This window comes from Dama dama, chromosome 27 (genome assembly GCF_033118175.1).
Source record: "Dama dama isolate Ldn47 chromosome 27, ASM3311817v1, whole genome shotgun sequence".
Taxonomy (NCBI): Eukaryota; Metazoa; Chordata; class Mammalia; order Artiodactyla; family Cervidae; genus Dama; species Dama dama.
In genome coordinates, this window is record NC_083707.1 from 3,932,628 (window position 1) to 3,945,983 (window position 13,356).

The 13,356-nt window shown below is 46.5% G+C and overlaps 1 non-coding gene across 1 annotated transcript; it reads left to right on the top strand.

The window, feature by feature from the left end:
• Positions 1 to 10,206: 10,206 nt before the first annotated feature.
• Positions 10,207 to 10,278, top strand: TRNAC-GCA (transfer RNA cysteine (anticodon GCA)). Its single transcript has one exon. It is a non-coding gene; the product is annotated as a tRNA-Cys (tRNA).
• The last annotated feature ends 3,078 nt before the right edge of the window (positions 10,279 to 13,356 follow it).

The following is a 13,356-nucleotide window of genomic DNA, read 5'->3' on the forward strand; positions in this document are numbered from 1 at the left end:
CACGCACGAGTGGGGGACGTGTCACCTCACCATCAAGCCTAGTGGCCCTGACGCTCTGCAAAGGGGAGATGGACAGTCAGCTGGCTCTCACGGAAAATATTCTCCCAGCAAGCTCCCTAGATACCAGATTGTTTCTGTTTCCTTCCTTTTTGTTTCTGTTTTAAAGGGGAACAATGCAATGGCCCATATTTCTTGAGAGCCACCATTGGGTGGCAGGTTTCACCAAGAGAGGTCTGAGAGGGAGATGGAAGGCCCCTCATCCAGTGTTTAAACCAGTGGGTGTCTCGCTGGTAGAAGTCACTGCAGTCCCGAGTTGTCCCGCCAGCTACGCAGCCCTGTTAAGTCACGTCGTTTGCGGACAAGCCTGTAGATGAGCTATGGGTCACTCACGTCCACTCTCATTCTGCACTGCAGCTATATCGCGTGAGTGGAGAAAACCAACCAGACAGGTAGCAGTGATGGGTGGGGGAAACTATCCTGAGGTGGTGGCGGTGGGTTTAGCTGCTCTGTTGTGTCTGACCCTGTAGCCCACCAGGCTGCTCTGTCCATGGGATTCTCCAGGCAAGAACACTGGAATGGGTTCCCATTTCCTACTCCAGGGGATCTCCTCGACCCAGGGATCAAACCCAGGTCTCCTGCATTGTGGGTGGATTTTTTACCAGCTGAGCCACCAGGGAAGCTCATTTATCCTGTAGAACAATACAAATCTGACACGAAGTTGGCCACTTATACTTACAGTTTTCTCAGTCTTCCCAGAAAATGACCGGCCCCCATTCAGGTTTCTTCTGGATGAAGAGCGGCAGCATCTCCCTGAAGCTTCTGTTTCATCTGCACCCAGATGTCCTCACCACCCAGCACTAAGCCAGCAGGGACGGGTGCTCACTAAAGGTCACTTAATGAATGGATTGATTTTGGTTCATGGGAAGGTCAGGATGAGGCCCTTCTCATGAGTTTGAGAGTCCCTGGTGTCCCTGACAGCATCAGGAGGCAGGTTTGGGAAGTGCCTGTCCGTGTGGCAGCAGACACTAAGTGGGAAGTCCTGAGCTCTGGCATCCTGTCCTGATGGAAACACGTGATTTATCCTGAGGCCCCTCCGTCTGGACAGCAGCCGGTTACTGACATGTAGGTGACAGCTGGGTCCTGTCTCTGTGGCTGCTGGCATTCACGTGCCAGGCCTGGGTCTGAAGTCAGGGTGGTCATCACAGATTTGGGAGTCCCAGAGCTGGTTTCCCGGCAGGGGCACCAACTGCGGACAGAACCACACCTGCTGGCTTACCTCTTGGGTCCATGTTCCTCTGAGAGCTTTGGGGGTCATGCTTTTAGTGAGGCTGTGGCTGTGGCCATGTTTGTTATAGGTTTCTTATATGTATATTATAGCATAGGTTCTGGGAGGCTTCCAACTGCGTGAAGGGAGGACAGACGGTCGGTTGTCCCTGTGCCTTACATTGTACCCTGAGTTCTGAATGTCCCTCTCTCCATCTTCCCCGAGAGGACCCCGAGGTCGGGGATGGAGGCTAGGATGAGCTGGCCACCTGCTCCAGGGCCCGGCGGTGGGATGGATTCTGTCGGAGCTGGGCTTCCAAGGAGCCCTGCACTGGGGGCTCAGCAGACTGTGGCTGCACAAGAAATGCTACTCCCATCTTTATTTCTACTGTAACTGTGTCCTGTGGAATTCTGACTCCTCCTTTTAGGAACCACATTTTATTTTTAGAATCTTTCCCCCAAACAGCATATGCTAAATAGTAGTCTGTTTTTATTAAGAAGAGCAAAGGTGGCTCAGTTGTAAAGAATCTGGCTGCAATGCAAGAGATAACAGGAGACCCGGGTTCAATCCCTGGGTTGGAAGATCCCCTGGAGGAGGATTAGCAACCCACTCCAGTATTCTTGCCTGGAGAATCCCATGGACAGAGGAGCCTGGTGAGTTACTCTCCAGGAGGTCATAAAGAGTTGGACATGACTGAGCACATGAGCCATAAATATACCATATAACAGAAGTGTGTGCATTTCTGTGTCTGTATTATCACCTTCTGATCAACCTGAAAGCCTGGTTTGAGCCCCCATGCCATCCGTCCTCTTTGTCCAGGTCTCCCCAGCTCCTTTCCACCTGAGATGCTCTGCGTTGGTTGCCCTGTGACCTCTGGTCCACACAGTGCCAGTAGGCTTCATTTCTGAACACACTCCAGATGAGGGGCCTTGCCCATGGGACCATCCTGCAGCTCCGCTGCCCCCCACTCCGCAGGGAGCAGAGCAGCATCAGCACTTCCGAAGGCCCCACGCCCTGCGACTCACCTCCCTCTGCAGCCTCCCCACCTCCTCCAGGACGGCCCTTGTGTTCCTGATTCTGTCCTGGGAAGCCACGGCTGACTCAGTGAGTGTTGGTCTTGCATGTGATCTGCTCTGTGTGTTGGGGTCTCACGGGATTCTGCCACCCCAGGAAGGGTCTTCTCCCTTCACCCACACCTACTTGGAGCACACACGCTCGGCCACTGCCGTCTTGTAACATCAAGGTCCCAGCTGTCACACTCTCTCATTGTGAGGTGACACAGCTTGCCAGGCCTGCTTCCCGTGGGGTCTGCCTCTTGCAAGGGGTGGGAAACAAGGAATGAAAGAGTGATGGCTCAGTTTCAGAAACCAGAATCAGGGCCTGGCTGGCGACGATCACTTGTGGGCCCATTCATGCCACATGGGGAATGACTGCCTCACCCCAGTGGGCATCAGAGGCAGCTGTCCCCTTGTACCCCGAGCTGCCACAGCTCAGCTCTCCATTCACAGTGGATGGGCGTTAATTTCTCGTGTGTATCTGCATTGGTGATTGGGTGTGTCCACCACGTGATTGAAGAGTGAATGACATGACAGTAGGCAGTGGATACATCACAGCTATCTTCGAGAAAGCAAGTTCTTCCTACTCCCCCTGGATGATCACCCCAGCCCAGAGTGATTGTCATCCAGCAATTTCGTGTCAGGGAACTGAACCCACAGAGGTCCCCGCCCTGGGAACCAGCCATCCTTGTTCTATGAGATAAGAAGCAAATGCGTATTACAAATCGCCAGCCTCTCCCTTCCACCCCAGGCACCTTCGTGGGGGCTGGGTTTGTGGACAGCCTTTCCTTTTCTTATAAATAGGGAGTTTCTGACCCAGTAGCCTGCCCACGCTGTTGTGCTACTAAATTTGAGTGACAGTCATGAAACGCTCCCATAATCAGTGACACGGGATGATTTTCTGCTGCTGACAAGTCTGCGTATTGAGTATGATAACGGTTACTCTGTCTTCATCCTCTGCTAGAGAATAATATCAATCCATTTGATGGTCCGGCCTAGGCAGCCCGCCCTTCTGTATCAATCTTCATAGGGTGCTGCCTGTTGTCTAAGAGAAAACCTGAAACGAGGTCATTCCATCACTCTTCGCAGCTGCGATGCTCCCGCAGGACCCAAGCTCCAGTCACTGTCCTGCCGTGGTGCAGAGAAGCCAGCATGCTAATCACAGCAGAAGCACCTAAACGCCCTCAGAATGGAGCCACCAACAGACCACACACAGGAATAAAGATGAAGCTGGGCCCAGCCGCGGCATCCGCTAGCTAAAAGTGAAAACACTCTTGGTGGAGGTGGAGGAGGGGAGAAGGGACCCTGTTCAGTGATGAGCGTTCTCCAAGTGTCTTCTGCTGGGGCCACTATGGTGTTTCCTGGATGGACGTTCACCATGCAAGGGAGCTTCTCAAAACGTTCAAATAGGGCACCCATTTCTGTGATGTTTGAGCCATTGCCCCATGCATATCTTCTTGAGTTTCCCCTAAATTAAAACCAAAATAAATATGCTTTTAAACCAAAATTGGAAGGAATGCATTGTATCTGAAATTAGCAGTGGTCATATCAGAGGGGCAGTGCACCTGTATGCACTGTGTCACCTCGCATTTAAATCATCAGAACAGTGGGAAGGGAAAGAAGCCAGCATCTGTATTGCACTCCTTCATTCCTGCTCTGTCTTGAGAAGTTTTACCTCCCATGAGGGTGAGTCTCTCTGTACAATCAAAAAGAACTAAGACCAAAATAATACCCACACCCTCTAGAAACTTCTCCAACAAGACTGGGCTGGGCTGGGGTACTGCTGAGAGATGCAGAAATAAATTTTGGGACCACAGCTGTAAATCCACTGAGAGTGTCTGAGGGATGTCTCCCTGGCAGTATCAAAATGGAAATCTCCGTTTTTAGAATTCACTGAAGCACTTCAATTTCCTATGAATGCAAAAGGACCATTTCTAAGAACTAAGAGAGTGCCAGGTGATGGCTAGTTTACCAGTGGGATCTCCACTGACCTCCAGCGCCCTTGAGTCCAGCTCCTCGCCATGCAGGCTGCAAATGTGCTGTCATCCCCAGGCCTACATCACAGCTCTTTCAGAGGAAGGGCATATTATTACAGTCATTCTCCCAAATTACTCTGGGAATCGCTCACGGTGACGTGGGGAATGAAGAGACTTTGTCATTTTCGAGGAATGTGCCATCCCTGCTGGCCAGTTGCCAAGAAACATGTTAATTATTTCCCTTAATACCAAACCTTTAGGCTTTAAATACAGTCTCTCAGAAACCCAGGAAACAGATGTTCGGCAGTATAATACACGTGAAGAGCCCAATCTGATATTATTTAGGTGTGCCGATGGGAATTCCGGGTGTCAGCAGTGCGTAATGGGGCTTCTTGGCACATCTGTGGCTTAGGGTCTGACCCCTGCTTGGCTTCTCATGTGTCTGTTTGTCTCTTACTTCTAAGCAGCACCAGAAAAGCAACTTCTGAATTATTTCTTCCTCATTTAATTTGGGTGCAGTTTTTCCACACACACACACACACACACACACACACACACACACACACAAATACACACACACAAGTTTTTGTTGCAATATTAGAAAGACACAAAGTAATATTAAAGGACATAAAATTCATACCATATGGCTGTATGTGAGAGAAGATGCAGGGATTATTTTCCTGTTTTCAAGAAATAGTTGTCTTTTTGATGACATTAGAACCAAGTTGTGTGTCCGTTCACTAGCTTTTTTAAAAGGTAAGAGACCACAGGTAGCAAATGCATCAACACTGCATTCATAAAGCACTTCTGGTTTCTATAAAATGTGTGTGAACACAATTAGCCTCGCTTCTAATCCAGGCTATTCCTTCAGGTCCTGAAGAAGTAAGAGTCCCTCTGCTCATGAAAATCTAAGGACCAGTTTTGCAACGTCACCAATTTTTTCAACCATCCGAATACCACCAATTCAATTAAGCTCATAAACTCCCTGCCCCGGTCCTTCGGACACACAGCTCCATCCGGGAGAGAGGGGACGAGCTGAGCTGTCCCCGTGAGATATGGCTCAATCAAGAGCCAAAGTTTTACGTGTCAGTTTTGATATATCCGATAATAGCTGCAGGTTGTTTTGCAATGTCCAATGTTCTGTGAAGATGGGCTTTTCATATTCTTTATTGTTTTTTACTGACAAAACGTTGCCTGGACTTTTGCAGTTTTGTGAAATGAAACAACAGAAAAAAACAGTATATAATCTCACTCTCACACACCTAAGTGGGCTCTCCCTTCCTGTGGCTAGTTTTGGTCAGGATATAATGAGCTACTGTTCATTGATCCATCATAAGCGGGCCTGGTGATTGAGCACGCCCCGCAACCAGACACCACAACTCACTCGGGCACACACGGGTGTGCACACGGCACCCCGAGCCCCTGGGCACTGTGACCCTCCCTCACTGGCCCTCGGAGCCGAGGACAGAGAGAGAAATTGTGCACACGGCACCCCGAGCCCCTGGGCACTGTGACCCTCCCTCACTGGCCCTCGGAGCCGAGGACAGAGAGAGAAAATGTGCACACGGCACCCCGAGCCCCTCGGCACCGTGACCCTCCCTCACTGGCCCTCGGAGCCGTGGACAGAGAGAGAAAAAGAGCCGGCCTACCAGAAGGTATAAAGTCTGCCCTGGCGTTTACTCATCTAGTGGATGGTGTGCTTATACTGCGGGCAACCTGCTTCTTCCAAACAAAGCCTAATTCCTTCCTTTCTCTCACTGCTGCTGCCCAGCCTCAGCCTCTGGCTGGGAACCCAAGCCCGGCTTCAAGCCCTTGCAGGCCAAGGCCACCTGGGATCCCATCTCTCAGTCTGTCTCTCTGCTCCTCAGTATAGCTGGGGGACTAGAATGTGAATCACTGGTTTCAAAGTCTTTAGATCTCTAGATTGTCTTTTCTCAGTCTTTACTGATAACTAGATTATTTTTAATCTAATAGGTGAGAAATGCTTTCTTATTTTTTTAGCTGTCATTTCTTTCACTATTTGTGAGAATGAACATTTTTTTCAGATATTTTATTGCTATTAATTCTTCTGTTCATCTAATTATCTGTTTATATTTTTAGTATTTTAGTTGTAAGTGTTTTTATTTATGAACTTTTTGCCATGTTTGTAGTAAGTATATTCTTTAGTCTCTTTGCATTGTTTGGCCTATAAATGTTTCATAACTTTTTTAGTAGGTTAGTTACTACAAATCATAAAATCAATTCTGTTTGAAAAAGTGATGACGGCTGTACATGTGTTTTCTATGAAATTTTGGAACCTTTGGTCAAGAAAGTTGATTTATTGTAATAAATTATTACTTTGCTAGAAATGTGCTTTCAATTTATCTAAGTTATTCTGAAGCAATATGGAGAGATTGTGAGGAGTTTTAAGGAGTATATTAAACTTAAAATAAAGAGTCTAAGGAAAAATTTGTCACAAAGTGGTAGCACCGGATGCGCCCACTGCAGCTCTATTTGAAATACTTTTAAATGCCCAAGGGTTAAAATGGATGAGTGGTGCAGCTGGCAATATAAAGTCTATACATTTGTACCATTATTGCTCAACTGTGCAAAAATACACATTGTATTAGTGAAGATAGGAAGGAAACACGAAAACAGAAAAATGGGTGATGTTCTAGGACATGGGCATATTTTTCTAATTCCCTTTATTTTTCTAATACCATTACTAGTGTTCTAAAATTTTTCCTCATAAAATTTAAATGAAAATAACTCAAAAACCAAAGAAAAGAATTAAAACTGAAATTAAAATTATTTTGGAAGGGGTCATTTAGGTTAACTGTGGCTGGTCTCTTGAGTGCGTGCAGAAGCGTAGACGTGAGGGAGCTGTAAGGAACAGAGCAGCTGGTTGGTATGCAGCTCGCCACTTGGTTCCCTGCAGAACACTGCTCTGCCCAAATGAGTGTGCTCCCAGAGTTGTTTCACTGCTGTTGGCTCAACACCATCTAGTTGATACCACTCCCATAATGAAGTAGGCTTCCCTGGAGGCTCAGATGGTAAAGAATCTGCCTACAAGGCAGAAGACCCAGGTTCGATCCTGGGATTAGGAAGATCCCCTGGAGAAGGGAATGGCAACCCACACCTGTATTCTTGCTTAGAAAATTCCATGGACAGAGGAGCCTGGTGGGCAAAGAAAGAGTCGATTGAGCCACTAGCACAGCTACAGCCTCAATGAACTAAAGGAGAACCCCTACTTTCAAGGAGCTTACTGCCAAAAGGCACAAAGCTGTAAGAATAAATGCACTCATAATAAGGTATTCATCCATATCACCCATAATAGCTGAAGGTTCTAATTAGACCTTTAAACAGACAGTCAATGTGACCAGGGTGTGAAGTGGTTTCAGTTACCGTTACAATTAGAGCATTGGCATTTGCATTTACTGACTGTTTTGTGCTCAAATTTGTAATCAGACTTTGCTTTAACAAGTTTTTGTGTTTGATTTCTTCTCCATTTTTTGAAATAACAGAAAGAAACGGACAGTACTTAATAGCGTTTGCATTTCATTGCCTGCTTGGGCTGGGAAGTTGCCACCTCGTTGAGCTGAGCCATGGAGGGAGGATCACAGGCTTTGCTGCCAGGGTTAGTTTTCTACCTTCACTGCAGAAGGTTGGATTTTGTTCTGTTGACTGAAAATTTGCAACTGAAACCTGGAGACTACTAATTTCTAAACGTTTGGGATTTGACGAGTAAAGGACAAGAGTGTAAACACTGGAGTGAAAATACTAAAATAGCACTCCTTCCCTAGATCAAAAAATACTCCCAGAAATTGCGGAGAAAATGTCTAATTGTTGAGCGGCTGATGGCAATGGGATTGGATCAGAGCAAGCTGTCTGAATCCAGGTGCTGCTGGTGTTAAGAGAATTTCAATAGCAGCGTCCGACTGACCAGAATCCAGGAAGGACCTGTGGACTAGATCGGCCTGAGTTGACAGCTGGGCTGCTCTGGTTCTGTTCGGATCTTGAGACTCTCCATCTGGGGATGTGACCTGGTGGGTGACCCTGAACCAGAGTCCAGCTGGGGGCTCCTGGATCAAACTGGCCCGAGGAGGTGGGTCTGGGGCAGGTGTGGCCACTCTTGGGGGTGGGCTCCCCTCCAAACCCTCCACTTCTTGCCTCTGTTCCTGCGGCCTTTCCTCTGCCTTGCAACCCCTCCCTTCTCCCCTTGACCCCGCATCCTCTAGGGCAACACAGGGCCCTGAGGAGCAGGGCCAGGGGGAAGGGCAGCTCCGGGCCCGTTTTTGATGATGTTTCTCTAAGTTTGGTCCTCAAGGAGCTAATGTGGCAGCTACCACTCACAGCACTGGATGTACTTGGGGTCCCAACTGCACCCCCACCCCCCCCAAGGGGACAAGGCTCACCATGGCATGTGGGCTCAACCTCTGCTGGCCGGGCCTCAGACCTGTGGCCTGGTAGGGGTTTGGAGAGAGAGCTAGGCAGAAAGAAGGGAGTGGAAGACATGCGGCCTGTGAGACCTTCCTGTGCCTGGTCCATTTACGGGGGGTAGGGTGGGGCATGGTCACGGAGCTCTAGTTCAGGTCTCAGAGAGCCTCTTAGTTTCTGGATGTGTGGGATGGAGATGCTTCTGCCATGCTGACCTAAAACAAAAATGCACAACGTGAGAGCTGAAAATTGTTATGTTTTGGGCAAAAGGAGGACTGCAGCCCAGGAGACAACACCTCAGGTAGCTCTGAGAGACTGCTCCAAAGAGGCGGGGGGAAGATCAATAAACATGTGATTTTGGTGAAGGGGTGTGCTCAGTTGCTCAACTGTGTCCGATTCTTTTTGGCTCCATGGATTGTAACCAGCCAGTCTCCTCTGTGCTTAGAATTCTCCAAGCAATGGGGTGGGTTGCCATTTCCTACTCCAGGGTATCTTCCCTACCCAGGGGTTGAACCTGCATTTCTTGTGTCTCCTGCATTTTTTGGCAGATTCTTTACCACTGAGCCACCTGGGAAGCTCCTTGGAGAAGGGGGAGTGTCTGCAAACAAGCACATATTTTTCTAGAAGGTTTCTGCCATCACAAGGCACAGTCATCACTGTGAACAATTTTAGTGCTTTTCTAGATATGAGGAGATGGAAGGATTGGGCTAAAAAAATCAGCTCCTGAAATAATTATCTGAAGGGCTGGTCTGCCAGTTTTTCCAGAGCACAGAGCGCCTCATTCCTGCTCTCTACACTGTACTCCCTTCAGCGGGAGGGGGCAGGGCAGTTTGAAAGTCAGTAGCTGCAGTAGCACATGATTTAATCCCTGCAGAAGCAGGCGGCATGTGCCAGTTTGTAGTTGATGCCAGGCCCTGGCCATGGGAAGGACAAGCCCAAGCTTCAGGCTCTGTGGACGGGTGGCAGCCCCAGGCCTCTCATTACATGGGCTTGCTCCTGCCATGGACCTGGGATGGACTCGTCCTTCTGGTAGTGTCTATGGTGGTTCCCTCTGGAGCTTTTGGGGGGCATCAAGCAAGCCCTTGATGGATTCCTGGAAAGAGGATGGGCATTGGCTCTGTAGGCACAAGCCCGAGTCATTCTGTGGTTTCCTAAGTGCCAGTTTTGGAGGAGAGTGAGTTCCAGGACCTTGATGCCTCTGACCTGTGAAAAGAATAGTGCTTCCCGTCCTTGGATGAGGCTCTGGGGAAGTACTCTTATTTAAAAAAAAAGAGCCCTAGAAACTATAATCTGTGACTATTCTATGCCATTTATGCTGCCCAAGGAAATTTCAGAAGGTGTTGTTTGTGATCTTCAGGCCCTGCAGGGAGAGTTTCAGGGAAATACGGACTCTTTTCGGTTCCACACAACCCAGCGGGCAGAGCTGGGATTGGAACCAGGGTGTCTACACCCAGTCCTTCCCACCTCCTTCTTCAGACTCTTAAAGGCTCTGTCTTTCCTGGTGGCTCAGTGGTAAAGGATCTGCCTGCAATGCAGGAGACCCAGGTTCAATCCCTGGGTCAGGAAATCCCCTGGAGAAGGAAATGGCAATCCACTCCAGAATTCTTGCCTCAGAAATACCATAGACAGAGGAGCTTGGTGGGCTACAGTCCATGGGATTACAAGAGAGTCAGTCCCGACTGAGTGACTAAACAACAAAATTTTTAAGAAGAGTAGAAGCTGGGGGAAATACTAGGTTTTCATTTTAAAAAAGGACCTTGAACCTTACTAAATTTCAGATTAGGTATGAAAATACCTAGAGTGTCTATTCTAGTATAGTCTGGGCTTAAGTATCGTTGTTAGGTCACATCTGTGTGTGTGTTCATTCACTCCATCACGTGTACAGTTTTGGGTGTTTTAGACTTTTAGTCTGCAATTTCTGTACCTAGTTGTACTCCGCATACACATATCTTTTGACATTGAATATTATGTTTTCCAGGAGCATTGCATAGTTTTCCCAGTTTCCAAAACCATTGTTCTAAGAACAGACACCATTTCATAGCTGTACCATTGTCCACTGTTGATCACCACTCAGAACTAGTATAATTGATGCTTCAAGCAACTATTATATTCTTTACACTAAGCTTGAAAAACTGAATTTCTAATTTATTTTATTTAAATAAAAATTTAAAAATTGAATCAAAGGATAATTTTGAAATATCTAGGTATTCAATTGGGATCATCTCAGCTTCTTGACAGGGTAAGGGTTTTAAAAAATATTCCTCCAGTTTTGGATGGATCAGCCTTAAACAGTGATGCACCTTTCACTTTCAACTCAGCACAGATTATGAGACACTGAAATCCTGTGAAATCATTGCAGCAACCAAGAGGCATATTAAAAACTGGATTTAATAGGTCGACTTTCTCCGTGAGGCATCAATACAGTCTCCGCCCAGCCTCCCTTTTTTTCTGGAAGTTCCTGTAGCAAGGTTGCCATAGGAAAATATCCAGATCTGATTTGTTTCATTTCTTCTGGGATCTTCAGTTGGTACTTAATGTGAACTAATGTGAATTGTGTGTGAAGACACCTTACCCAGGGTGGCGGATCTCCGGGTAAATTATCCGTGCTATTGAGAACTCGCAGGCCGTTGACTATCCCAATTTAATTTGGGCAGGACAGGACATTTCTAATAATTAATACTGTAATAACACTTAATGATCTGCACTCATGCAATCTGAAAATCCAGCTAATGGTGCAGTTTTTAGTGATTGCACAAACAGCAAGTTTTAAATGTGTCAAATGCTGCTATTTCAGCATCCCAGTGCCACACAGGAGACCCTGCCCGTGGGCCTCCCACTGACCCTGACCCAGAGCCTAGACACGGATATGACGAGTGATGGGCTTGGTCTCCAGGGAGGGGCTGTCTGTTCGGAACTGGGTCCAAGCAGGAGAATTTGAGGGCGCCTTTGCTTCTTCCAGATGGAGATACATTTCAAAGCTCTGATGAGTTGCTAGAGAGGTAGCAAAGAAATCGGAAAAAAGGAACAAGATTGCAAAGACTCTTCTACCAACTTCATTTGAAGGGAATTAATATTTAGGAGGCCTGCTTAGCAGACAGTGATGTCTTTCTTCATCAGCCTCTGCCAGTCTCATGGTTCTCCCTGGCCTGACACAAAACCCCTTCTGAAAGCTCTTGTACAGACATAGACACTCAGGATTTTTCTGGAAACTTCCCCTTTCTGGATCTAAAGTTGACAACTTTGTGTTTTGTTGAGTTCTGTGGTATTGCTTTGTTTTCATTTTCTTCATTTTCTTTTTTTTTTTTTAATGGGGAAAATAGTAAATGGTATATCATCCATTACTTTCATATGAACAGAAAACAGTAAAACTGAATTTAAAAATGTTGCTGAAATAATTGTGGTAGTTTTCAGCAGTGTAATAATTAAATTTTGCTATTCTACTACACACATCCTCACTTACGATTCCATTTCAGGATTCTAATCACCAATTTTTTTTTTTTTTTTTAATAGGAAAGCAAACATCAAGGAATGTGTAAGGAAACTGCACTGTGACTCCAGACCATTAAAATCCTCTTTTCCTCCTTTGCAATGATCCAAGACTGTAGGAGATCTTATCCTTCTCATAGGGTGTAGATGGAATTCCATCCACTATTGGCTGGTGGTGTGGATCCACCAGCAGAGACATGTTGATTCATGTAATGTCTAAGGCCTCCAGTATTTAAAGCACTCTTCGACAAATATCATTCATTCAAAACTGCATTAAAATATTTAAAGACTCATTTTAGTTGATATTCTGCTTTTACACAAAAGGAACACAATGAGATCTTCGGTTCAGTTCAGTTCAGTCGCTCAGTTGTATCCGACTCTTTGTGACCCCATGAACTGCAGCACACAAGGCCTCCCTGTCCATCACCAACACCCGGAGTCCACCCAAACCCATGTCCATTGAGTCAGTGAAGCCATCCAACCATCTCATCCTCTGTTGTCCCCTTCTCCTCCTGTCCTTGATCTTTCCCAGCATCAGGGTCTTTTCAAATGAGTCAGCTCTTCACATCAGTGGCCAAAGTATTGGTGTTTCAGTTTCAGCATCAGTCCTTCCAATGAACACCCATGACTTATTTCCTTTAGGATGAACTGGTTGGATCTCCTTGCAGTCCAAGGGACTCTCAAGAGATTTTAGGAGAAAATAACTTGTAGTTACGACTGACACTGTCAATGATTAGATTTTTCTTTTCTTTTCTACTTTAACTCCAACATATTTATGCTATGTTTTTGTTGTTGTTTAGTTGCAATTGGATAAGTCCCTGGACTAGAAACTTGTGCTCACTGATTGGCCTGAGTAGAGTCCATTAAGGAAGTCTGTTGGCTCAGAACATGAGGAAACACAGATGAAGTCTCAACACTGAGCAATGTAAGGAAGAGAGGGTTACAAACTCAGTGCTATGACACAGAACCTACCAAGTGGGGTCAGTTTTGAGTTTTCTAGAAAACACTATGCCTCTCTAAAAAGTCTTTCTACCTCTCCACACTCTGTCCTCAGGCTTGCATAAGAGGCAGGATCTCATTAAGAGCAAAAATTAAATTAACTCCTTGGAAAAAAGTTAGATTCATTAAAATACCATTAAAGGTGCCTCCACACCCAGAA